Raw genomic sequence first — 6,172 nt, forward strand, 5'->3', positions numbered from 1 at the left:
TTAACGATCAAGATAACACTGCGTTTATATGACATAGTGCCCTATGCACCATTGGGGTGCGGATAAGGGTTTATTATTATTATTATTTATAATATAATTTATATTTGAAGCACTAAATATGTGATTTTTCATTTTATAATTAAAATATAACTTTGTTTTAAAATCACTTTAAATATTTTGTTAAAACTTGATGGTAATAAAATATTTATAGTGATTTTAAAACAAAGTTACATTTCAATTATAGCTTATTTATAAATCTATATTAAAGAAAATTGTTTATGACATGCAATCAAATACAATATGTCAAAATGACTCGGTTTCAGATCTATCCACCTCCATTATCCATTTATGAATAGCTTTTTTATATAAAGCTTCTTTTTTTAGTGATTTTATGGATAATGGAAGTAGGTCGTACAACTTTATTGCATAATAATCAAAGTTCTTTTAACCAAAGAGGTATGTGTTAGGAACCTTAAGAATATTGATTGCAACAAAGATGGAAACGTTATTTAATTCTGGGTATTAACAGAAAATGTGAAATGTGAAATAAGGATGGAATGCAAAGCTGAGATAAGCATTATCGATAAAATTAAGAAAGCTGTGTTGAGATGGTTTGGACATGTAGAACGAATGAGTGAGAAAAGAATGGGAAAAAAGATTTACGAGGCGAATGTAATTGGAAAAAGGAGCAGAGGAAGACCGAGAAAAACATGGCACAATTAGGTATGCCAAATACTTGAAAGTGGTCAGGTAAGGAGACGTAATAATCGTCGGGTATGTATGTATACATATATGAGGAAATGTATGACTGTCGAAAAGGCGAAGAATGTTTGCAAAGACAGAGTGGTGTGGCGTTCTATTCAGTCTGCCTACCCCTGCGGAGAAGCGGCGTGATGGTTAGTTAATTATAATTGACTCAAATATAACTCTAATTTCAAAGATGTAGCATATATATATATATATATATATATATATATATATATATATATATATATATATGTATATGATGTGGTGGAAATATTTTAAATTTTATAATCCAAACTTAAACGACAGGTTCTGTGACGTAGTTGGGTAGACGCTCGACTGCAAAACTGGTGTTGCGGGTTTGATTCTCGCTAACAGCAAAATGAATAAAAGAAATATTCATTTGAAATTGGTTTGGATGTTTGTGATATATTCACATTTACCATACCTTCCCTTACTATCCTACTTGCGAATAAGCCTTTAAAAAGAGGTTTTGCGGATTATTTCTTTAAAAAAAGAGATGCTATCAATGATTTATTTAATGCTGCATCGATGAAATGCATTTCATTGATGTAGGCATACCCTCTGGATGGGTTGATAAGGGTCAAATGATGAAGAAAAACACCTTTGAGATGATTCTTTACAACAATTGGGTAATAACTAGCCAGTACTTTTATTTTAAATAAAAAGCATAAATGTAACAACATTCTTGCTTCGTAAGGTAGCGGTTAGCGTGTTAAGCTACCGCTGTGAAGGTCTTGTGTTCGATTCTCAGGGGGCTCAAAATAAATCGGTGATTTTTCACTAATATTTATTTAATATCATCCTGGACCAGTACTTAAAGCGCAGGACTGACCACCTTCCCTTCGTATAATTAACGTTCAAGATGGCACTTCGTGAAACGATGCAGTGCCCCATGCACCATGGAGTTCGTATAATAAGGTTTAAAAGAAAAAGATTGCAGAAGCAGTGGAAGACCGAGGAAAACTTGGCACAATCAGGTATGTCAAATACTTTTTTTTTTTAATATAGAATGGCATTGCACATGAAATACATTGCTTTTATGTCAAATACTTGAAAGCAGCCGGGTCAGGAGTCGTACTAATCGTCGGGTATGTATGAGGAGATGCATGAATGTAGAAGAGGCGAATAATGTTTGGAATGAAAGTGTGGTGTGGCGTTCGATTCTCTCTACCTACCCCTGCGGGGAAGCGGCGTGAGTAAGTAGTAGTAAGTTAAAAACGAGTAGTAAGTTAGTTTAGAAAAAGATATGAAAGGCAAAGCTGTCAAAAAATAAAATAAAAATTATTGGCGCCTGTAGATAGGCAAACAATGTAACACAGTAGACAACAGTTTGCATTAACATGGCGCTAGTTTTGTAAATTTCATTTATAAAACGTGCGCCATGTTAATGCAAACTGTTGTCTTATGTGTTACAATATTTGCCTATCTACAGGCGCCGATAATTTTTTTGACAACTTTGCTATTCATATCGTTTTCTTTTAACCCTTATCCGAACTCAATGGCGCAAAGGGCACTGCATATTATCAACGCAGTGTTATCTTGATCGTGAATTATATAAAGAAAAGGTGATCAGTCCCACGCTTCAAGTACCAGTCCAGGGTGAATTAAATAAATATTCAGATTTTGACCAATCAGTTCATAATTGTCAAGAACCAAATACATGTATGTATGTATATATAAACGAGTTAGCTTTTTTAAACATAGATGGTACTACTATCTGGCCTTACGATTACGGACATTCGTAAAATTTACGATGGACATCTAAGCAGTAGGGAGTACCGAGGCAACACCTTGACCATTAAAAGCCCTATACTTCCATATTCTTCATCTATGTTGAGATTTTAATTAAAGGGGATATTCGCAAACACAGAATTCATTCCACCGGAGAGGCCAGATGTCTGTTCAAGCCCGATTTTTTGAAGAATGTTCATACGTGCCATGCATAGAATATATACATGGTACGACATTTCTTCGTATATTCTGCATATGAATATTGGATTTTTATTTGTTTATTTAGAATATACGTAGAATAAACAATTTAATATATTTTTTTTTAGTTTTTACCTTTCAATTACTCTTTTATTTTCAAAACCATAAAATTAATTCAAAGAAAAACTTATTTTTTCAATGCGAAAACGGCCAATTTTAAGAAGAAGAAAAAAATCGATTAGTTAAAATGTTACCTATGTTTAGAGAACACTTAGTTGCAACTCAACGAATATCATACTAATTTGTTATTTATTTTCATATTATTTTTTGACATCTCATCAAAGATGGAGAAGAATATAGAAGTCTGGGCATTTACGGGGCTTACGACCGTCATAGGCTGGTTTAAGTAATCACTTTACACACGTGTAACGTTCACCAATTCTACCCATTGTTGACAACCACACTATTCAAATTCTTGGAAGTTCTATATATTATATGAACCAATTTCGAAACGTTGTTCTTGAATCACTAGAACTTTACTAGAGACATCTATTGGTGCGATGAAAAGAAACTTTTCATTGAGCGGAAACTATTTTATCAGAATGTGAGGTCCGAATCTTTTCATCTCACCCTTAGATGTCTCTAGTGAAGTTCTATTGATTCAAGAATAACGTTTCAAAATTGGTTCATATTTATAAAACTTCAGAATCGATGAGATGTCAAAAAATGATATGAAATAACTCCTGTAATTGGAGATAATTCAGATTTTGTGATCAAGTATTTGGACACACTCAAAATATTGTTATTTGTTAATTTTTACATCGATGAAAAAAATTCTAAATTCAAAATAAATAAGAAGTTCCAAGGGAGAAGGAAGAAGGTATGTATAAACATACAATCCTATTTACTAGCAGTTTTCTAGGGATGGAAAGATTGATAAAGACATAGAAAGGAGAGTGAATGCTGGGAACAGAGTGAATGGTGCACTAAAATCAGTTTTAGCAAATAAAAATCTATCAGCGGAAGCTAAACTGGCAGTACACAATGGAGTTCTGGCTCCAACCCTTATGTATGTAAGCGAAGCATGGAGTTGGCAAAAGAAGGATGAAAGCAGACTGAATGCAGTCGAAATGCGATCCCTCAGACGAATGTGTGGCAAAACGATGTTTGATAGATGTTCGAATGATGAAATAAGGAAAGAATGTAAGGCGGAGATAAGCATTATCGATAAAATTAAGAAAGGTGTGTTGAGATGGTTTGGACATGTGGAGCGTATGAGTGAAGAAAGAACGGTTAAACAAATTTATGGGGCGAATGTAGTTGGAAAAAGAAGCAGAGGACGACGAGGAAAACTTGGCACAATCAGGCATGTCAAATACTTGAAAGCGGCCGGGTCAGGAGTCGTAATAATCGCCGGGTGAGGAGATGCATGAATGTAGAAGAGGCAAAGAATGTTTGCAAAGACAGAGTGGTGTGGCGTCCGATTCTCTCTGCCTACCCCTGCGGGGAAGCGGCGTGATGGTTAGTTAGTTTTAGTTAGTTAGTTTATATTCATGGAACAAATTGGTTATGAATTTGTAAAGGATATTGCATAATAACGTTGAAACAGACGTTTAATCAAATTATTATACAAAGTCGTGATTCTATGACTCGCTTGCCAAAGTAAATATGTGTGGCACGTGCCAAATTGTAATCAATCGGGAATTCTGACTATCTAATCAAAATAAATTAAAGGCATATTCATGAAAGAATGCAAGACTGAGATAAGCACTATCGATCAAATACATAAAGGTGTGTTGAGATGGTTTGGACACGTGAAGAAAAAATATTAATGCCAAGTCGGCTGTCCAAATTTAAAACACAGTAAGGGACATTTTTTTTGTAGTACGATTTTTTTGCATTTATGGATTAAGTAGACTCTACTTAGTCCAAATATGCAAAAAAAACGTACTACAAAAAATGTCCCTTACTGTGTTTTAAATTTGGACAGCCGAAGTATTCGTTATGTCGCAACTTTATTTTATCTAAATCTCATAAATCAAAATTTCGCGTAAATGATTTTTTTTAAAACATCGTTTTTGCATTGAAAAAAATAAGTTTTTCATCGAAATAATTATAAGGTTTTGAAAAGAAAAGAGTCATTGAAAGGTAAGGATTGTTAAAAAAAATCCGTATACTTATGTTTTATTAAAAACAACAAAAAAATCCAATAAATAAAATCCTTTTTTTTAAATTGAGCATGAGCACACGACCAGCCCTGAGCGTGGCTGAACGCATTCTGATTTTAACAAATTATTTTTAGAAATATAATTTATATTGAAAAAAAAACATTTATAACTCCTTACCTTTCAATAAGTCTTTTCTTTTCAAAACCTGATGAAAAACTAATGTTTTCAATACAAAAACGGTGTTGTAGGAAAAATTCAATCTCGCCAAATGCAACCCGGTTTTAAAGAAAATTAAGATGCGATTTATCGTACTTATGTTGGGTCTTAACTTGATCTGATACATCTATGAATGAAGATGGAAGTCTGAGCATTCCATAACTTTATATAAAGACTGTGATAGTCCCAGCAAGCCCTGGGATGCTCGGACATCCATCATCTCTTTCTCTTTCTCTAACCCTTATCCGCACCCCAGTGGTGCATAGGGCACTGCATCATATAAACGCAGTGTTATCTTGATCGTAAACACATGAAGGTAAGGTGATCAGCCCTCCGCTTCAGATACTAGTCCAGGGTAATATTCAATAAATATTAGAGTGAAAAAAATCACTTTTATGTATTTAACCCCCCTGGGAATCGAACCCGGGACCTCTAGAACGGCAGCCGAGCGTGCTGACCATTACACTAGGGAGGTGGACATCATCTATCGTCTATCATCTATCCAATCACCATTACACTAGGGAGGTGGACATCATCTATCACATGTATAATATATACAATATATAAACAATACATACTTCGTCTCAATTTGAGACACCTATAGGAAGTCTTTTGTTTGACCTATTTTACAGCGTTTGGCATTCGTCCCTTTGTCGTGTGGGTTCTTCTGTCCATGTAAGTACAGAAAGAGTACCTTTATTGCATCCGCCCAGTTAGGATTTCTTCTCGGAGATTAGGCCAAGGTCACGGATAATTATAGAGCGTCTGATAACTGACCTTAAATCAATAAACCGATCTATCTGCGCCTCTAGTCAATGCGGCCTGACTTCCTTGATGTTCCGGAATTTATTTATTTAATTTTCATCGTACACATAATTAAAAAATTACAATGATGTGCCCTTACTGAGTTTTCCTGTGTCGAGGGCGCATTATACAATGCTAATTAAAAAAAAACTAAATGAATGAAAATTGGTAATGAACCTTATTTATTTATTTAAATTTACATAAAGTTACATGACAGCAAAGCCAATTATAATGTACGTATCGTAGTCATACAGGAGAAAGTGACCAAGTGCATTTTTTACTAAAAC

This window comes from Brachycentrus maculatus, unplaced genomic scaffold (assembly GCF_059751285.1).
Source record: "Brachycentrus maculatus isolate JH-2025_06_01 unplaced genomic scaffold, ASM5975128v1 h1tg000597l, whole genome shotgun sequence".
Classification (NCBI taxonomy): Eukaryota; Metazoa; Arthropoda; class Insecta; order Trichoptera; family Brachycentridae; genus Brachycentrus; species Brachycentrus maculatus.